General features: G+C 44.8%; 1 long non-coding RNA gene and 1 pseudogene across 1 annotated transcript; both read left to right on the forward strand.

Annotated features, from left to right (window-relative positions):
• The first annotated feature begins 2,140 nt into the window (after window positions 1-2,140).
• LOC125686049 (maternal embryonic leucine zipper kinase-like) lies at window positions 2,141-14,298 on the forward strand (annotated as a pseudogene).
• Window positions 14,299-14,305: 7 nt separating this feature from the next.
• LOC125686038 (uncharacterized) lies at window positions 14,306-21,057 on the forward strand. Its single transcript, XR_007373603.1, has 2 exons — window positions 14,306-19,164; window positions 20,778-21,057. It is a non-coding gene; the product is annotated as an uncharacterized LOC125686038 (long non-coding RNA).
• The last annotated feature ends 665 nt before the right edge of the window (window positions 21,058-21,722 follow it).

The following is a 21,722-nucleotide window of genomic DNA, read 5'->3' on the forward strand; positions in this document are numbered from 1 at the left end:
AAGCTCTCATTTCGGTGTCATGGCAGAGGCTGGTTTGAAAAACAACCTGTAGTACTGTGTCAGTGCTATTGTCAGCTTACATTTTTCTTTCTCTGATGTTTGACATCATGGGGAAAATGCAGAGGCGTGCATTTTGCTTTGGGTTACGTTTATGTAAATCTAATGAAACCAGTGCTAAGAGAGCCAGGATGTAAGCCAGGCAATGAGTACAGCTTTCTGACCTGTTTGTGACGAGTTCAGTAGCTATTTTCAGAGAGATTTGATGCATCCTACTTAGCAGGCTTTTCTCAGGATCAATCAAGCTTGTTTAAAAAGTAATCATACTGAACTGTCGTGTGTGATGCTGGTGAAGACATTACTGCAGTATAAATCCTGTTACTGAAACAAGTGCTGAAAATTAAATGATCTCTACAGACAAGAAATGATCTCCTGCTTCAGCTCATGCTCTCAATTAATGAATCTTTGAACAAGAAGGAACTCGCTGCTGATGCTCGCGAACCGAAAGTAGAATGATTACATTGTTTACCTGCCGTGACAAAATGGGCGTCCCCACCTGTGGAGCACGTGGAACACCAGTGAAAGGACGTGTGGTGAACGCTGTGGGCAAGCAGTGGCACGTGGAGGTAAGCATCAGCTGACACGTGATCTGTCACACATGTAAGGGCTGACGTGCTTAACTGGAATATCGCCGACCAGCTGCTGTGAAAGGATTAGAAAAGTGTGCAGCAGCGATCAGCAAATCATCTCCTCATCCCTTGTTCAACCTTCATTTGCCTGATCTTCCACTGAGAAAAGACCTCTGCCTGCGGAGCTGAAATCAGCAGTCCAAGGAAGCATTGCAAGGTCCCTGTAGAACAACATGTCACCAAGTGAGAAGCAGGATGTGTGGAAAGGCAGCCATGTTCTGTGACAAACGCAGCACTAGTGGGCATCATAACATTGCTATGGCTTCCAGTTACTTGCCAAATAAACATCTCTAAGGCAGTTGAGGTGACAGTTCCTATTTCAAGTCCGTGTGCAAGATTTACTTCTTCCATTTAAGCTGTGAAGATAAGCATTCTAGTCCTTTTGCTGTGAAATTCTCCTGCAGCAGGTGCTTTCTTCACAAGATGCAGTGGTGGTGCAAATTACTTGACCTCACTGGGTTCTGTCAATAATAACATACCAGAATCACTTCAGTGCTTTTTTTTTTTTTTCTTTTTTGTACCTTTTGAGTTGAAATGTTAAAGACAGTAAAAGGAACGTTATTTTAGTGATCCAAAAGTACAGAGCAATAGTTGTAATTCTTATTTCCAAGATGGCACAGCGAACTCAATAGGCTTTGGTCATGTTCAGCATAGGGATTGTTTGTTTGCTTTCTCGGAAAAAAAAAAACAACACCATTATTTACAAGAAATTGAAAAAGGATCTGTACTTTTCTTCGTAGCATTTTGTTTGTGCAAAATGTGAAAAGCCATTCCTGGGTCGTGGTCATCATGAGAGAAAAGGCTTGGCATATTGTGAAACCCACTGCAGCCATCAGGTAAGGCTGCATGTTTTTGAAAATTGTGATTTTTAAACTCACAAACAGATGTTATTAATGGGAGCAGGAAAATCAGGGAGAGTCTGTTTTCTTAGGATCACCTGTGAGTGTAAAGCCTAATCAGTAGGTGTTCTGCTGCAGTCGGTTTGTGCGGGTTTCTCTGTAGGTAAGTTTTGCATTGCAGAAAGAAAACTGCAGGTAATTCACAAAGGATAGCTGGGCTAATCAGAATCTAATTGCTCTTCAAGCTTAGTGTTGCTTATCTTGAGCTGTTTCAAGCTTTTGCAGATGTCTAAGATGGGAGCAGCTTGTGACACCCAGTTTTCCCCAAGCACATCAGGACGATCTGCCGCTCAGGAGCTGTGGTTTCACACAAAGCCTTTGGGTGGCGTGGACTTCCTTACAGCTGCAGTTCTCAGACGACCGTGCGTTAAGATGCGCTGCATCAAGCAGCTCTTCCATCCGGTTGCTGAAGACCAACAAAGACTGAACTTGTCAGAGGACAGCACCTAGCATTGAAAGAAGAGCTGTACGTAGTTGCACCGTTTCCCTCCAGCCTCCCTTGACTGTGCGGTCCAGGACCGTAATGGATAGAGCTTTCTGCTTTGGAAGATGTGAATGTCGTTGGAGTCCAGCAGGGCATATCTGGAAATATTTGGATACAGCCGAAGAGCCCTCGAGCACACTGAGGAGCTGTGAGAAGGCACTAGGGTGCTCTGAGATGTCTCTTGGTCCCCCTGCAGCACGCATGATTGCTCTAGGGCGTGTCTGGATATCTGCGGAGCAAACTGTGGGGCCCTGAGAAACCTCTGTGGCACATTAGGGGGCACTGGAAGCCAGAGGTCAACAGGGGAGTCCTTGGAGACCCCTTGGTAAGACTGCATGGGCCCTGGAGAGTAGGAGCAGCTTGTACTGCTTGCACCTGCTGGGCTGGGAGCTGATTGCCTGGGAGCTGATTCCCTTGGTTTGATTAATGTAATTACCGGATGATAATTAAATCACGCTATTCAACAGTCATTACAGATCACTTTTTTCCCAAAGTTCTGTCACGCAGCTGTTGCAGCTTTGCTACAATATGCCGAGTTGATTCAAAGTTCCACTGATGCTCCTAAAGCACTCAAAGTGCTTTTGGGGGCAGTGAGGAAACGGCTCTGACAGATTCGTCATTAACGTGCGTTATGCGGCAATCCAGGCCTCCTTGGGCTGCATGAATTCAGTTTCCCCGCCGCGTTCCATCTCCCTTCGGCGCGGCAGTGGAGCCGGAGACCCACTCAACATGGCGCACTGAGGCACCGCACCGCATCCCGTTCCTACCTTCCTCCCGTCATGCACTGCGCGACAACAGCCGTTCCGGTTTCGGCGCTGCGGTGATTGGTCCATCCTCTCCCCCGGCCGGAAGTGAGCGTTCCGACAGCGAAGTTGGAACCCGGCGAGCTGCCGGCCGGGCCGCGCTCTGTGCAGCTGCCGGCTGCCCCGCTCGCATTCGGCCCGTCGTAGCGCGGTTCCGGTCTGCGGCGGAGGCCGGGTCGCCCCGGAAAGGAGGTTGGGGGGCTGGGAGTAGCGCTCCGTGTGTTTGCGCTGAGGCGGCGGCGCTCCTCGGGCGGAGCGGCCTGCAGAAAGGCCGGGCTGCGCTGTGCCGGAGCGGCGCGCGGGGTGGGATCGAAGCTGAGGCGGTGCTGCTAAGGGACAGAGCGCTGCTGGGCCGCTTAGGCCTATGGGGAGAGGCTCCCGCTGCTTCCTAACGAGGTTCAGCAAGGCCGAGTGCCGGGTCCTGCACGTTGGCCACAGTAACCCCCATGCAGCGTTACAGGCTTGGGGCTGAGTGGCTGGGTGACTGTTAAGAGGAAAGGGACCTGGGGGTGCTTGTCTGAACACGAGCCAGCAGCGTGCCTAGGTGGCCAAGAGGGCCAGCGGCCTCCTGGCCTGCATTAGAAATAGTGTGGCTGGCAGGAGCAGGGAGGTGATCGTCCCCCTGTACTCAGCTGTGGTGAGGCCGCACCTCGAGTATTGTGTTTGGTTTTAGGCCCCTCACTGCAAGAAAGACATTGAGGCCTGGAGTGTGTCCCGAGAAGGGCAACGAAACTGGTGAGGGGTCTGGAGCACAAGTCTTATGAACAGCGGCTGAGGGAGCTGGGATTGTTCAGTGTGCAGAAGAGGAGGCTCAGGGGAGGCCTCATTGCACTCTACAACTTCCTGAAGCTCCTTGTGATGAGGAGGGGTTTGGCCTCTTCTCCCAGGCAACAAACAGGACTGGAGGAAATGGCCCCAAGTTGTACCAGAAGAGGTTTAGGTTAGACGTAAGGCAGAACTTTTTCTCTCAGAGAGGGAAAGAGAATTAGGATAGGCTACTGGCTGCCCAGAGAGGTGGCGGGGTCGCTGTCCCTGGCAGCGTCCAAGAGGCGTCTGGATGAGGAGCTGTGAGATCTGGTCGAGTGCTTGTGGGAGCAGTGGTGATGGGAGGGCAGTTGGGACTAGATGATCTTGCAGGTGGTTTTCAACCTTGTGATTCTATGATTCTAAAGCTGTAGTCCAGCCCTGCTGCTGCTCTGTGGCACGAAGCTCTGAGCAGTGCTCTGTACTGTTAGCATAAGGGAAGTCCGAGCCATGCAGTGTGATTCACAGTCAACTTTAAGCCTTTTTGTTTTGAATTTTAGGTGGTTTTGCAGAGGTGAAACTCGGACGGCATCTTTTTACTGGTGAAAAAGTTGGAGCAAAAACCATGGACCAAGTTGCTTTAGGGGTAAGCCAAAAGATATTTAAATATGATGACACCTTCTGTTGCAGTTGTGGAGTTCTCGAGAACACAGGGAGGTGGTATATAGAAATGCAGCCTACTAGTGCCATTGCCTTTTGAAGGATGCTGTAGGAGTGGAAAAAGTTCAGCAGAACACCACAAATCTTGTTCCTCGTTGTTCAGAGGGCAATGCTCTCTGGCTGTAAAATGGAGGAAGTTCAACATTACTACAGCAACTTTAACAAAATGCTAATGAAAATACTGGATATTTTACCTTTCAGCTTTCTCTGATCTGTGTTTTAGAATTCCTATGGGAGTAATGTCAGCCATTGCTGAGTTGATGCTGAATTGTGTACTGTCACATACAAGCTTTGACATCTTATGTTACACAGTAGTCAGATGTGGTACCTGGTGTGCCAAATTAGTTAGCAATTTCATAGCTTGCTTTTATGGTCTCTTAAGGATGACTTGCCTCATGTTAGAACAGAAATTGGTGCCATGAAGAACTGAAGTCAGCAAGATGTTTGCCAATTGTATCATGTAACAGAGACATCAAAGAAAATATTCATGGTCTTGGAGGTAAGAAATAGTGTTTCTGCCACGCTTAAGGCTACTTTTTTTATCTTTAGCAGCAGACAATAATATAGAAATGAAGCTGAAATGAAATGATTCTTAAATATCTCAGTGGTGAATGGGTTCAAGATTCATTGGTTTTAAAATGAAGAATGCAATGTTCTATATTCTGTCTTTCTGTAAAAGGCACTAATCAGCATTCACAGTAAGGGAACTGGTTTTAATTCCTAACTCACACTTCAGTTTTTAAAGTAGCATCTGCAAGGTCTGCAGGACACCAGAGCCCCCACGTTGTTGCCATCTCCTGAGTGATTTATGCCACCCACGACATTGAGTGCAGTGCCTCAGTTACCAGATTGGAGGCAAGGGTCAGATTGTGTAGCTTGTGTGGTGTGCCACAGTGCTGGCCCATGGCATAACTGGAGCACCCTGTACTGCTCTGACTGAGCACGGGGAATGGTGTCCTGTGCTTGCTGTGCTCTCACTGCTGCTTATTTTTCTCGGATGCATTCTAAATACGTTGTCAGATAACTTTACCTTTCTCATTAAAGCATTGTCCTGGAGGGAAGCTGTTTGATTATATTGTTTCTAAGGACCACCTTTCAGAAGAGGAAGCTACGAGTCTTTTTTCGACAGACTGTTTCAGCACTTGCTTATGTTCCCAGTCAGGGTCATGCCCACAGAGACATCAAACCAGTAAGTCTGAACTGTATTCAGTCTTTCATAAATAACAATGAGCGTGTTTTTATTTTTCCATTGGGAGAGAAAGTTGTCCCTTTGTGGTTGTGGTTTATTTAACCTGGCAGGTGCCTGAGCATCACGCAGTGCTTCACTCAATCCACTCCTTTCCAGTGAATTGCAGAAGGTGATGGAAGGGGGAAGAAAACCACACAAAGTAGAACTCATGGGTTGAGATAAAATTATTTACTGAGGTAGAGGAAGGGAAAAGGATAACAGTTCTGATGAATGCAAAAGCAATTGCTCACCACCTACCAATCAATGTCCAGTTAGGCTCCCAGCAGTAGAAGAGATTTACATGAACTTCTACGCCCTTCAGAACTCCTTCCACACCATGTCATATGGTGTGGGATATCCCTTTGGCCAGTTTAAGTCAGCTGTCCTAATTCTGTTCCCTCTCACTTCCTTGGGCTCTCAGCTGAGAATGACTTTGGCTCTGTGCAACACTGCCTAGCAGTAACTACAGGTGTCAGCGTGCAGTGTGCTCCAGTTTTGTGCCTCAAGGGAGAGTGATCCTTCAAACAAACAGTGGCTATGCAGAGTATGGGATGGGGTGCATGCCTTGGCTCCATCCAGTGGGTTTTCTGTCACTGAAGGCTTTAAGCACGGGTTAGATACTGGAAGGTTTGAGTCTTTCTACACAAGTAGGTTAGAACTTTGCATTTCTTAAGTTGCTGATATTGCCGAGTAAAGCAAATCATTACAGCACAAGCATTTTCCTAGGCATCTTATGAAATCCTCGTATCTAAAGAATCTTTCCCCTCTGAAAAATAAAGCATTGCCTATACTTTTTGCAAGGAACTGGCTTCCAGCTGAAAAGCTGGTGGATTCACAGGCTCAGACAGGCACTTGGAATGGAGGTGACTTCTAGAGATTTGTGCCTGAACCTGCTGCTCCGAGAATCCTGACACCAAGTTTCTCAGAGCTTTTTCGTTTTCATGCTCAACCTCTCCCAAGGATGAGGCTGCATGCTCTCTGTGGGCAATCTGTTCAATGCTTGAGCAGTTTTGTTTCCTTCTGTCCAGTCTGCTGTTTCCATGAATGACTGTTTTCGGTCACTGTCCCACCATGACCTGCTGTACGGATTCTCAGGAATCTGTCTTCCTTTCTTCATGCCTCCCTAGTGGGCGTTTAGAAGTTGCCATGAGGTTCCTCTGCACTCTGAACAAACCTCTTTCTCCCCAGTTTCTCTTCTCTGAGTGGGAGCTTCAGCTCCCTGCACTGACTGGAGGCCATCCACAAAGCTTGCTTCAGGTTGTTATCTTTCCCAGCCAAAAACTAACTACAGTATTGTAAATGTGGTCCAATGAGTGTGCAGCAGGGGTGACTTGTCCTGGTCTGGTTGTGCTGCTTTTGAATGCAGCCCATTATCCTGTTGTGCTTTTTTTCCTGTCAACACACACTGCTGGCTTGCATTCATCTTGTGGTCTTTCACCACTTGTCCTCCTAGTCCCCGGGCCCTTTCTAACCCACCTAGGGTATGGGAACTTGTTAGCAGTCAGTGAAAATCTCTGAGAGACAGAGAGACATAGAGAGACAGAGAGAGAGAGAGAGACAGAGAGAGACAGTGACAGAGAGAGAGAGCTAACCACTGACCACATGAAGAAATAACAGAAGAGAAAATATGTTTCCTTGAGCATTCAGGTGAAAATAATTCCTGACTGCTTTTTCATTCACCAGGAAGATCCGCTGATTGATGAGAAACATGTTTCTCATAATTTGAAGCTGACAGACTTTGGACTCTGTACAAAGCCAAAGGTAAGAGTATCTGAAATCAAATATAATGTGCCCCCAAGTAATGCATGTTTTTCTACAGTATGCAACAGGGACTTGCCCAAACACCCTACATTCAAGCTGTCTCTGTGGTTGACATGCAGTTGCATCTTGCTTGGAAGGGCCTTAGCTGTGTGAGAGTGAACAGATTGCTCAGAAGCACACTCAGATTCTTTTCTCTACCCAGACTTCCTATTTTCACAGTCTAACTGTAGATAATCTTGTACGTGTATCACCTGTCTTATGCAAGGGCCTGCCATAGGAGCACTGGGCTGGCATGCCATTATCTCTTCGAAGGAACTGTGTGTAGATTGAGATTATGGATAAAACCTAAGAGTTTTGCAGGTGACAAACAGATCCTGTGGTTGCATATGCTTGAACTGAATTGTTTCTTGATCTTAAAACGGCTTGCTAGGAGCCTTTACTTAACATGCCAGATGGGTGCTGGTGAGAAAGAATTCAATGGGAAGAGTGCCTTCCTGATTCAAAGAGAATTACTTATCCTCAAATCGCTTTTCCTGGCCAAATTTAGAGCCTCTCGCAGGTAATCAAGACCAACAGGCTGTTGTCCCAGTGGTATAATGTCATCTTGCTCTGACCTGTTTAGCACAAAACCCAAGTAGAGTAATAGGATACTCTGAATAAAGAAGTATTCTACCAGTTGTTCTTTGTCAAGTTTGTAAAGTGATTGCATGAAATTGCTCTAAATGACCAGCGAGCCTCAAACACAACAGCTCTTGCATGACTTCTTTCTCAGTTTGGTGTTTGCACAGACAGTTCATCTTAGTAGGTGATCAGCTGAGGAAAATAATGCATCATGCCAAGGATACATCAGATAAGTGAGCAGCTTGGGATCTGTGTATTTGTACAGTGCTCATGGTCTTAGACAATATTTGCTTAGTGAGGTCACCTATTGAATGAAAGCCAAATATGTAGTGAATGAAAGTATGCCCAGGAGAAGAAGCCTCTGAGGCTTCTGAAGTGTCACTGCAGAAAGCATGGACTCTGTTAAAGCAAACTCTTCTGTTTTCTGTGTTATTCCAGGGAGGCCTTGATGACCGCCTGAACACGTGCTGTGGAAGCCCAGCATGTGCAGCACCAGAGCTAATCCAGGGCAAAGCCTATATTGGCTCAGAGGTATGCAGACCAGAGTTTGTTTTGCACCTCTCCCCTCTTTCCCTCCCCAGAGAGCATTTAAAGGCAGTGCAGCTCAGATACACTCACTTGGTTCCCCTCCTGAATTCTGCTGGGTTGCGTTGCTCAGTAGCTCTCAGAAGCTGTCAATGGCCACAGACTGAAAAGTGCAATGGGCCGCAGTTCACACAGCTGGCTGGTTTGTCTCTGGCTGATCCTCATCTGTCTCCACCAATTGTTCCCTACTTTGGGGCTCTGTAAAACAGCAACTTCAGAGATCTCCTACTATTAGTAAGTTTTTGAAACAGCAATTTGCTCTGCTTATTGTCCATCATTGGTCAAACTCTTGTGCGGTCTCAGGATCTTACATGTTTTGTTAGACTTGTCTTTAGCTTCCAAGTTGTGTTGAAGACTTGCTTCCACTGTGATGCTCAATGTACTAAAAATTGAGAGATGAAAACGTGAAGAGTTTTTCCAGCCTTGATTTCATGTCTAGAACTTTGGAACCCACTACTTGCAGTTGTTCAACTGGTCTGGTTTGAAATGCCCTGGTGCTTGTTGAATTGCTCTGCTGTTAAAGATGGAGCAATTCTTTCGGGTACCATTGCACCGCTGTTGATGGCTTCTAATTCTTGCTTTCTTTGTTTTCCACAGACTGCTTTTCAAGCCTCCTTTTTCTTTACAGTCAAAGTGAGAATTGCACTGTGAGGCGTAGAGCCTTGTTGTGCCTGTACATAAAGAGAACAGCAGCAGAGCCTCACAGCTGACTGCTGGCAGCTCTCGTTGTAGCCAGTAGCACATAACTGTGCCAAATCCTTTGTGATGGGTTTGATTTCATTTTTGCCAGTGAAATCCTTGTAGGTATAAGGTACTGCAGAAGGGTGATGAGCTAAGATGGAGATACTGGTTTTCATGGTGCTTTAAGTTGAGCGGAAGAGCAATTGAATTAGGGTCATATGCTTTGTCTGGAGCCATAAGGTTTTTTTCCTGGGGGAAAGAGCCAGCTTTTCATAGGCTGCATGTGGCCTTTGGCAAGGGCAGACAATGCAGTCTGTCAGTAAGGCATTTTAGGTGCTTCAGGTTTGTAAACTTGTCCTTTTATTTTTCAGGCAGATTTTTGGAGCATGGGTGCACTGCGGTACGCTCTGCTGTGTGGGTTTCTTCCTTTTGACGATGGCAGTGTGATGGCACTCTACAGGAGAATAACAGGAGGTATCGATGGTGCTAGAATACACTGAGAAGGGAAATAGCTGAGCATGACGAGAGGCCTTGCTTCTCTGATGGCAGAACATGCTGAGCTGTGCTGTGTGTGGAAAGGCCTGTCTGCTGAATATTGTCCCCTTTTTTGCTGCTTTGTCTACCAGTATTTTGTGGGTTTGGTTCTGCACTTGGTTGGCCTATGCGGCGCTGTAGCCTGATTATATAACATGGTAGCATGCAGAGTTTGAGGAGAAGTGTTTGCTTGCCAATGGGCTAATTTCTGTATCTGGTTCTTCAACTGGCTGCTCCCTGTACTACCTGTAGTAAAAATAGAAATACATCGTTTGATTTACCAGAAATGAATGTTATGGAATGCCAGCTCTTCTCCTGTCTAGGAAGAGCACAGTTCTGCAGCTGCTATCAGAATTTCCTCTTCCAGAACCAGGAGGAAATGTAGGACCCCACTGATTGCCTTTGAATTCAGCAGTTCGTTCTGTTTCCTTTCAGAGCGCACAACAACCTGAGCGTGTGAATCAAGTGACACAGCTTTTCAGGCTGGTGTGAACTGTGTTGTGCACTGAGCTTTTGTCCCTTTGTAATTAGGACGTTGTCCATGTCTGCAGGACTGCAGAAAATCCTTTGTGCTAATCACTACCCCAATTTGCAGAACGTGGCAAATGGAAAATGATCCAACTGCTTCAGGTGCACATTTCCTTAAAATTGTGGATAGTTTTGGACTGCGAGTCTGTAAGCAGAATGGAGCTCTTAAAGCTGTCCAAGATTGTTTCTGCACCATTTAGTTCTATCTGTCTGATGCACACAGGAGCTGAGGGCTGCAGTGCTTGAACTGGTGGAACTTGTTTAAGTGAACTGGGATGAGCAAGTTTCAGAACTGAGTCAGAATGCAGTAAAAAATGGATACTCTCACAAGTATTAAGATACTGCCTTGCTATTTCTGCACTGAATTTGTTTTGATTTTATGTGGCTGTGATCTGAAAAGTGCTTGGAATGCAGACACCAAGGCATTGTTGTGTCATTGACTGTCACACGTTACAGATCCTGAGATATCCTGGAATCTAAAACTCAGAACTGGTTTAAGTCTACTGCTTGAATCCAATCACAGCATCTGTGTTCAGTGTTCTTTTCCCTGCTCCACATCACTTCATTTGGGAAATACTTAAGGAAATTGACTATGTGCCATAACTGCTGTTAGAACAAAGTATTTCTGGTGTGCTGTTGGGCATTTTGTAGCTCTTGTGAGCAGTTTCCCTTCCAGCATTGCCCTCAGCCAAGCACATGTGAATTTTTACCATTACATTTATTCAAGCTGTTCTTAAAGCAGAGTTTGTAATCTCTGTTCCTACGCTTTGAAAGAAAAGAGATGTCAATATCATCCAAATAATTTAATAGTTCCTTTTGAGCTAGTTGTTGAAGGTTCATTCTCAATCCTCTCTTATTTTAGTGAAGAAAATAACTTTTTTATTGCAGAGAGGAAAAGACACTGTTCCAAAATGGCTTTCCCCTAGCAGCACGCTGCTACTTGACCAACTGCTGCAGGTAAAAGGGCTGCTTCTATTCAGATTGATGTACAAAATGTTGTTGCATCAGCTCAAAGCATTGATGGAGTGCTTAGAAAATATGTGGTGTTTAAACAAGTTAAACTGCTCCACGCCTGATGTCCTTGAAGAAAAGGTTAGCATTGCCTTGTGCTGAAAATTCTCCAATAGTCACGTAGTACTAGTTAATGGTTATAGAAATGATTGCAGTTTTAATAACTACACAGTCTTCAAGCAGCTTGCATTTGGATGCTCTTAATTGTGCTGTGTAATTAAAAGTGATCTGTACACAAAAGCTGTTTCTCCAAGGAAGCTGAACGTACTGAGTGTGCCTTTGGGCTGTATCTACGCAGTCTCACATACAAAATGCTCGTGGAACATTTACTGTAACCATAGGTGCTGTAACTGTTCTTCACAGCTCAGGTGTTTGACCTTCCTTCTGGTGAAGGGAATAAATACTGCTGGTCTCTATTTGTGCTTCCAGGCACCTTGAAGTTGTTAGGAAAAGAATAACTGTCTGCAGTTCTTCTCGGTGATGTAAGTAACAGCTTGAATGTTGCTGCCCACTAGGCAGACCCAAAGAAGCAGATGACAGTTAAACTCCTGTGAAATCACCCTTGGCTCATGCAAGGTTATTCTGGTGCTGTTCAGTGGCAAAGTAAATACCCAGTAAGTACACGCACTCGAAGAAGCCTAAGTATGTTCTGGAGTCTTTCCTGGACCACTGGCATCCTCTCAGAAAGGGAGTGATAACACATTTCTTCAGAGGCTGCTGACAAGTGGTGACTCTCCGGGGTCCATTTTGGCACCTTCAACACCTTTGTCAGTGACAGAGAGAATGGAACTAGAGAGCACCTTCAGAAAGCTTGCAGGCAGCCCCGTGCTGAGAGGTGCGGTGGATCAAACAGGAGGTAGGGATGTCTCATCCTGGTGGCATTCAGGGCCGGGTTGGATGAGGCCCCGGACAGTTTGATCTGGTGAGTTGCAGCTCTGCAACTTGGAGCTTGATGGTCTTTAAGGTCCCTTCCAACTCAAGCCGTTCTATGATTCTCTGGAACTGTGCTTGTGCTCCTTATCTCTCAATTGTCTGACCTGTGTGAGAGGTTGGGGTAGCGGGGTTGGGGTGGGAATTGGGGGTGCGAGGGAGATTCTTGCTGCAGATACTGAGAAGTTGCTGTGTATTTGCAGCCAATGGCTGCTGCTGGCCTCTGGGTGCCACTGTTTCTCTGAAGAACAGCTGTGCTGATGGTACACCACTGTGCTGTGCATGCCGTGCAACTGAATAATTAAGAGGGGACAGAGGTGTAACTTGTGCTCTAGTGAAAATCTCATCTGCTGACAGGCTTTTGTACTTGAATGCAGAACCTGTTGCCACAGAGGGACCAGTTGCTGAAGCGTGGTGACTCTTTCTGTTTACTCCTTGCAGTATTTAGCCCTGATGCTAACTATTTAAAATAGAAAATCTGAAATGGTGGCTAACTATTGGCTTGATTGGTGCATATCAGAAGACTATCATGGTGATAGTGGCTCTGTGAGATGACTTGGAAGCTGTTTCTTCAGTACAGGTCTTGTTCTTGCAGCTGGGGCACCTTGATGAAGACTGTGCAACAGAACTTGCTGTGTTTCACAACCAGAGCAGAGAGAGTATATCAGCATTAATATCAGAGGTAATGAATGTATGTAACTCATTGTATTTAAGCTCACTACTGCAGTAAATAACCTTTCTGTATTAACAGACTCTAATGCTTGCTTCTTCTCAAACGTGAAATCTTTCATACCTTTCAGAGCTAAGGTACCCCCGCTGAACTCCATAGTCTATCTGTAGCTAATAACTACATTTCTGAAGTTCACACTATTTGTCTGCTTTAATTTTGTTTCCTAAGCCTTTCTGTTATTTTGTACCATGTTAAAATCCTGATGAATCTCTGGAAGTCCAGATAGACTCAAAACAGGAACTTATGGATGCACAGCAGGTGTCAGGTGCTGGCTGAACTCACTGCTCTGAAATGTTTCATTAATAAGTGGAAAATATCAACTCCTCGCTCAGACAACGAAACAAGTTTTGGGAATTACAGCTCACAAACTCTTAAAGAAATGAATCCATCCCAGTAGCTTTTGAAAATGAATGAGAAAAGCTAAACTGAGTGCTTGTAGAAATATTGTATCAGTGTTACTAATGACATTCCAAGCTGCAGAAGAGATTTAAAACACGATGTGTACTCTGGCTTTAACCTGAATCTGAAAACTGTTTCTTGAAATTGAATTGTCTTTCTATTAAATAGAAAGTGGTAGAACTTGGAAGGATTGTTAAGATTTCCAGATAACTTTAGTAGGAATAGATATAAAATGTAAGTTTTACCTAGGGGAGACATTTCTACTTTTTTCAGGTGCAGAAAATAATGAGAACAATCTAGCTACAAGGGGAAGAAGTTCTTCCATGTTAGTCTGTGATATTTTCACAGTCCTTTATCAGAGGACTTCTAATGCCTTATAAGTAATTCAAGCTCATTGTGCTACACTGTGAGTCTATCAAGCAATTTACCCATCGTTCTCATAGCAGTCAAAAAGCTGCTGAAAACCAAGTTGAATGTTGATGCTCCTTGGAGCTGGGCTGAAATATGACCCCCAAAAATGGGAGTCCAGCTGAAATACTGTGCAAAGTGCATTAATAGGAGCTTTGCCATTCACTCCAGTAGAGCCATTCTGGCACCAGCTTTACTTTTCACTTTCAGCAATTGTACTGCTCTCAAGCAAAAACAAGAGCAGTCTGCTTCTCTATCTTAAACTTGTTGTGTGAGCAGCTAAGGTCTGAAACTAGCCTGATGTGATCAGACATGAAGGTTGCACATCAAGGGGAAAATATTCCAGACATGCAGAAACGTTCAGAACACTAAGCTTTCTTTGTACTGACAACTTCTCTGAAGAGATCTAAATACTCTTGTTTTCAGGTGGAATCGTGACCAGATGTCACAGCCTATCTCTTGCTTCAATCCAGGAAGGTTCGTGGCAAGCGCATCCACTTAAGGATTCCATCACAAACGACGTGCAGTACAACACAGCCAGCAAGCCGGGGTAAGTGTTAGAGTTCAGCACAACATTCTGGTAAAAACACTGCTGTGTGCTAAAGCTCAGCCTGGGTAAACAGCCTGGTGGCCTCAACATCTGTAAGAGAGATGTGTGCAGCCAGTCTTGGTCGTCAGATCTTGTTCTATGATAAGGCCCCCCACTTTGTGTATGAAGGCAGAGGATGTAATCCTTCTAGATTTCAGGGAGGCCTTTGATCCTGTCCCTCGTGGCATCCTTCCAGACAAGTCATCCAAATGTGAGATGGACAGGTACAGGCTATACTGAGTGGCTCAGTGGCAGAGCTCAAAGAGTCACAGTGAATGGGGCTCCCATTGACTTGGACGCAGGAGAGGCGTGCATCCTCTGCAGGTTTTCTTAAACAGCTGATGATATTTAACTGGGAAGTGCTGGAGGCTCCCTGGAGGGATGGGAGACCTTGCAGAAGAATCTAGATAGATCAGAGCGTTAGGCAATCAGCAGAGGAAAATGCCAGACATTGTACCAGCAATGGAATAGGAACAAACATACAGATGAGGAGACAAGTGTCTGGAGAGCAGTACTAGGACAGGGTCTAGAGGTGGTGGGGACAGCAAGTTTAACATGAGCCAGTGGTGTGTCCTGGCAGCCAGGAGGAGGGGAACAAAGCTGCTAACAGGACTGGAAGGTGTGTGCTCTGGGGAGAGGCTGAGGGCACTTGCATTGCCGAGTCCAGAGAAGAAAAGGCCAGGAGATGACCTCTTTGCTCTCTGCATCTCCCTGAAGAGGGGAGAACAGAGGAAGGTGCTGTGTTTACCTGGGAACCAATGACAGGACGATCAGGAATGGCCCAGAGCTGCATCAGGGGAAGTTCAGACCAGACAATAGGAAACATTTATTTACTGTTAGTGTGGTCAGCTGCTGATACAGGCTTCTTAGGCTGGTGGTTGATTCCCCACCAAAAAAAATCAAAGCCATACAGAGTTGAAGTTAGGCAAACAACTCGAGGTGATTGCTCTTGAAGAAGGACCTTGCACAGAGAAATGCCCTTTTGCTGCATGTTCCCCGTCGGCCATGAAGACCAATAGTACTATTGAGGTTGGAGATCTTCCTGCTCTGGATTGGTTCCTTTCATTGTCTCTTGGTGGATTGTTTTCTCCAATCTTCAGGACTGTGAGATCTGCCAATGCTTGCAGAGTCTCAATTTAGTCTTTCTTACTTCCTTATCTTGCAGTTAGAGTAAGCTCTGTGGCTTTCTTTACTTGCAGCTGGGTGAAAGTCCAGCAGTCTGTTTCCTCAGGCTTCAGCAGATTTAATTGCATCTTCTAAGCAAGTTCTGTGCAAGATTATTCTATTCAAGTAGCACAACAAATTAGAGAACAAGAATAGCCTTATGAATATAGAATCATAGAATGGTATGGATTGGAAGGGACCTTTAAGATTATCTAGTATCTATAGGCAGGGAATACCTCCCCCTAGATCAGGCTGCTCAAAAGTCCTATCCAGCCTGGCTTTGAATGCTTGGAAGGAGGAGGCATTCACAACCTTGCTGGACAACCTGTTGCAGTGTCTCACCATCCCCACTGTAAAAAGTTTCTTCCTAATATGTAGTCTAAATCTACCCTTTTCCAGTTTAAGCCATTTCCCCTTGTCCTGTCACTACCTGGCCTCATAAAAAGTCCCTCCCCAGTTTTCCTGTAGGGCCCTTCTGGTACTGGGAGGCCACTACAAGGTCTCCTTGGAGCCTTCTCTTCTCCACATCGATGAGCTCCAGCTCTCTCAGCCTTTCCCTACAGGTGAGGTGTTTCAGCCCTCTGATCATCTTTGTGGCCCTCCTCTGGACCTGCTTAACAACTCCGTGTCCTTGTGCTGAGGGCTGCAGAACTGGACGCAGTACTGCAGATGGTGTGTCAGTGAGAGCAGAGCAGAGGGGCAGCATCACCTCCCTTGAACTGCTGGTCACAGAATCACAGAATTGCAAGGTTGGAAACGACCTGCAAGATCATCTAGTGCAACCACCCTCCCATTCCTATTAGTGCCACAAGCTACTAAACCATATCTCGTAGCTAATAATAATGTGATTTCTGTGATCACAGTGAGTTAGTCTTTCACACCCAGATCATTAGTCTTTCTGGGTTCAGCAACAGTGAAGTTGCTCTATCTATCTAGCTGGCACTTGTGACATGGGTGCCAGGTAGGTCTGGTTAGTGCTGCTATTGAAAAAATGCATTATGCCCTCACATACGATGATGAAAATCACGTAACACAGCAGCCTACCAGTCCTTCCACAGTAGTCAGAACAAACTTCACCTGCCTGCCTGAAGATAAGGCATCTGAATACATGCTCAACCTGCCAAAATACATGAACAGCAAATGCCTCTAATTAGAACTGGTCTCATGTGAAGACAAGAAAGTGAGAGAATGTAACCTTTCACATAACCTGGCATTGTTCAGCCTGGGGAAGAGATGGCTCAGGAAGATCTTATTGTGAGTGAATACCTGGGCTGAGGATGCAAAGAAGGTGCAGCCAGGCTCTTTTCATTGGTGCCCAGTTGCAGGACATGGGCAGAAACTGGACTGCAAGAGATTCTGTCTAAACATCAGGAAAAAATTCTGTGTGTGGGTGACCAAGCACTGTCACACGTTGGCCAGAAATGTTGTGGAGTTTCCCTCCTTGGAGATTTTCAAAAGCTGACAGAAATAGTTTGGGGCAGCCTGCTTTAGGTGACCCTGCTTGGGCAAGAACGTAGGACCAGGTGAGCTGCGAAGTCCCTGCCAACCCAGTGTGTGATTCTGTGAATTTGATGGCACAAGAGTATGCGTAACACCACCTTATTGGAAACAGTTTTATGTGTAAGGAAATTCCAAAAAAATCATTATGGCCTACATTTCTTCTGAAACACAATAGTCACGATATCCTGCTCAGGCATTCATATTGTAATGGAACGTGATTTCAGTTACAGAATAGAGATTGCCCATAGCTAGCAGCCCTCTGGAAAGGGCTTTTTAGTAAGTCATCATAGAGCTTCCCTAGATCTGCTGTTTCTGCTTTCACTAGCAATGAGACACGTGATCGTTGTGACATCTATGAACACAGGTCAGGAGACACTTATCTGTCAGTAGAACGTAGCTTCCAAAAATGCCTCCTTTCTATCTCAGGACTGATAAGGTAGCTGTATGCAGTATTGGCAAAGTGGTATGAAATAAGTCCATGGGAAGGATGTTCCTGAAATCATAATGAGCTGTTAGAAACAAAAGATGTTTTGAGACCACAGTCATGTGTGGTGTGAGATGTGAAGGTTAGCAATCTTGACTGAAATACTGAATTCCATGATTCAGTAAAGAACTTTTGCCTGGGCTTCCTCATAGGCTTCCAAACACTGCTTCAAGCAGTGCTGCAGATTGCACAGTTATATGTTTTGGATATGACTTGTTTACCTTTCTATGAGCCACTTTCAGACCTCACGGCATTCTGTTCTTCAGTTCTTTCCAGGCTGTTATTTGACTTTTGTTGAAAAGAGCTTGTGGTCCAAGTCTCCAAATGGAAGGCTCTGAGATGCTGCTCTTGTTGACACAGGTTGTAAAAGATGACTGGAGCTTTAAGAATAATTTCCCTTCTGCTACTGATATGAATGTCAAATCCACAATTACAATATTAAGAGCATGATATAAAATTGGGGCTGTTGGCATGTGGACTTCCATTAGCTGTTAGCCATAGTTAGGAACTTGCAAAGCAATCATATTTAGATTTTACTGGTATTATTTTTTTCTGATGAAACCTTCCTTTTAATCCTGCAGAAGAATCTCAACTGAACACTTCTTTTCAGTCTGAAAAGGCTGTGACATCTGAAGATGTGCCAGGTTGCAGCCATGTGCCACATGCATTTGGATCCATGGAATTTGCTGATGGAACTTCATTGTTTGAAGAATCTCCACTAGAAGAGTTTGTTCTAAATGCTCACAGAACAAAGCAGGTGTCTGAAGATCCAGTGCTAGTTTCTGACAGAAAAAAATACAATTCTTAATCCAGAAATCTGCTTCTCAGTGTGTATAATGCTTATTACATATTTAAGTATTTAGAGGACCTTGACCAAAGGGAGATACAGATTGAGCAAAGAAGTATGTTGAGCATAAATTGTGATGCCTTCTACCTGAAAGCCATGGTTCATTTGATGAGAACCTTAACTTCAGTGTTCGGTTTGCACTGAAACAGCGAGTAAGGAAACAAGCGAAGGAGTCAGTGAGGATTTTAAAACAAAATGGGAAGTGATAAGGCACAGTTAATAAGATTTTGGAGTTAGGCAAGAGGTGGACAGAGCTTTAAATGTACCGACAGAAATTCAATCTCTCTGTATTGGACAAGAAAACCCACAGTGAAGCAATTCAAATTTCGCAGCTAAAAAAGTGATAATTCATAGCTATGTTTAGATAAGCTGGTGAGGAGTAATCCTAAATGTAGAATTTAGATGAACAGATAGAAAAATGGCACTTGACAATCTATAAGAAGCAAACTCATTTTAGGGGAGAATCAGAGGTACTGAAGAGTTTTTAACTACTTTGCTCAATAGACAAGTAGTGTAGGATGTTTTTATGAGCATTGTGTCTGACCTGCTTAGATGTTAGAATTTCCTTGACAGTGACTTCTCTGGATGTGATTGCAGTACCTGGCAGCATTCAAGGTGTGATACTCAGCTGGGCGATATGGAATTCACACTGTCAGCTCCAGTGACAGGAAAAGTGGCATCTATGAAGCATGCAAAGAAATGTGGATGCAGAGTCAGCATTAAGAAATGCGCTGCCCTTTGCACTTCCTGCTCCAAAGGCCTCCTTTCCAAAGAGTGAGACACAGAAGCAAGTGCAAGGCAAACCCCTCCAGGCACCTCCTTCCACAGGTATGTTGTGTCTAACAGATGAGAACCTAGAACATGTGTAGCTTAGGGATTTTTTAAATTCAAATGTGAACACAATACTTGTAGATCCTAACCTTCTGTTTCTGGAAGATGTAGGTTTGGGGTTTTTTTGGTCACAGCGCATGTATTCACCAGCCTGTACATCTGACAGTGCACAGCAAGAGGTTTAGCCATATGTCAGGGCAGGTTACTCGTCTGTTCATTACAGAGGTTCTCACGGTTTCACAAGGAGGTGCCTTTAGATGCATCCAGATAATGAGACAATTGCTGTTCCTAAAACTGGCACGTGGTTCCACTTCTCGTGGAGATCTAGGAGAAAATTTCTTCAACGTTCATTATGGTTTTTTGTTTTCTTCTGGGCTGCTGTGTTGAGTGAAAGAAAAGGGTAAATGCTTTTATTTAACTGTGCTCTTATTGCATCTTGCTTCTAAATGAAATGTAACCTGTACTTTCACATATCTGCTTGGTGTGGCATTGAAAATACTGAGGCTAGCAATGTTAACAGCTGCATTTACGTGATGGACCAGAAACGTGTCCATGCTGTATCAGCTCCTCTGGGTTACAGAGATGTTTGTCCTCATCCTTTGTGTTGATACTGCACGTGTTCACTCTGCCCTTTAAAGTATTAAGCGCTTCTTACAGTTGAAGATTCTTCTGTTCCAAGTGCTAGGGAATATTGTTGAGAAATGCTCCATCTCTGCAGGCTAATATGTTACTGAGAGTCACTGAACATACCACTTTCCTTTGCTAAGTGTTCAACGAAGCGCATTACGAAGGCTGGTTGTTCACACAGGTTTTATTTTTGTCTTAAGACTGCATGTGGTAACTTCTGATGTTGGTCTTATGGCAAGCTTAAAAAGTGAAAGTAGGTATTTCTTACGTGAGAAGTGCAGAAGTGTGATTTCAGCTCATTTCTGTTAGATATTCCTGAGAGTTAAGCAATTAAAATACTGTTGTTGTTCTATTGGAAGTTCTTGCATTCAGGATAGTTAAAGCAGTGCTTAGAGATATAACAATAAATGGTGGGAGTATCTCTTGGAAGTGTTGAGAACATGGCTGTCTGGGGCCAGCTGCTGCTATGGAAAGCTGAATCTTCGAGCTGTATTGAGTTGTCTCCACAAATGCAAAGCTGCTCCACAGAGCTCTTTTCCAACACATGGGCAATAGAACTTTTTAGGCCGTTATTCAACATGTAGTATTAACTGTGGTGATGCAACTCGCACCTTTCACATAAAGGAAAATGCTTGATGTGGAATGCAACCTTTTGACATAGTAAATTCCTCAGTGTTTGTCCTGAGACCAGTGGCAGAACAAGAAGCCAGTTCTGGTCCTCATCCCTTCCAAACCTGCAGTACTGCACTGCGCCGGCCCCTCAAAGACTTGAATACAGAGCTCAGGGGGGATCAGTCTCAGTTTTCTGTTTAGTCTTGTTGTTCTAGTTAAAACCTATTTTATCACGCTGAAGATGCAGACTAGAGATAGATAGGAGGCTGGCTTTAAAAAAGTAATTGCTAATCGTGAGAAATCCTGACTGAAGAGAAGTCAATCCTCTACTGCAGAAACATACCTGCTTTGGTTTGGATACTTTCTTTCAGAGAGCCAGTGCACGACAGTCATCGCAGTTAAGAAGCCCAAAACACCAGCAAATACGTATGAACTGACAGCAACTGAGGTTCTTCCTGAGAGGAGGTAAGTGTGCAGTTATCTGTATATGTTCTTGGTTTAGAGCAGTGCTACCTCAATCAGTGAACAGCCTAGGAAGCATTGTTCACAACAGCAAGCTGTATTTCCTTTCTCTTGGTTAAAATTCTCCTAAAACCTCTTGTATTCCCTGGGAAACACTGAAAGCAGAAAATAAAAATTAAAACTAGAAGTCACTCATCTTCAGAATGCATTCCTGTTTTCCATAACATAAATCCCATCTTGTTCCATTTTCCCTGTGCTGCAGTTTTAAAAAGCATCTCTGAGCTTCAAGCTCAACTGACATGTAAGCAGAAACTCTCATAATACACGACACTTCCTTTTGTTTTCTTCTTTATCTGATCATATTCTAATAGTGCATATGAAATAACTACAGTCTGATTGCTGAGGAAAAGTGCCGCCACACTAACAGCTGCTGTTATTCCCAGTTGACCTCCTCCTCTCCAGAGGCTCCCAGTACCAACACTGCAATTCTCTCTGCAGAGGCTAGCCTCACTTCCAGTGCCCTGTCCTCTCCACCTCCCCCTGTGCAAGTCATGCTGTTTACAGCAGCAGTCTCCATCTGCAGCTCACTCTCTCACACCAAGTTCTGCTCGCAGGGAACGGTGTGGGGGGTTGCTCTCACCCCAGCACAGATGAACTCACTTTCTCTTTAACCCTTTTTCCTTTGTCGTACCCTCAGTTACACTTCCACATACCCTCCATTCTACTTCTGTATACCAGTAACAATTGCCTTTCTTATGCCATCAAAACAGTTTGTCCCATTCCTTTCACAATCCACAAATCAAACCGTACAGTTCTTCAGCTTCCACAAACACCCAGCACTTGGTCTCTCATGA

Source organism: Lagopus muta, chromosome 30, assembly GCF_023343835.1.
Source record: "Lagopus muta isolate bLagMut1 chromosome 30, bLagMut1 primary, whole genome shotgun sequence".
NCBI lineage: Eukaryota > Metazoa > Chordata > Aves > Galliformes > Phasianidae > Lagopus > Lagopus muta.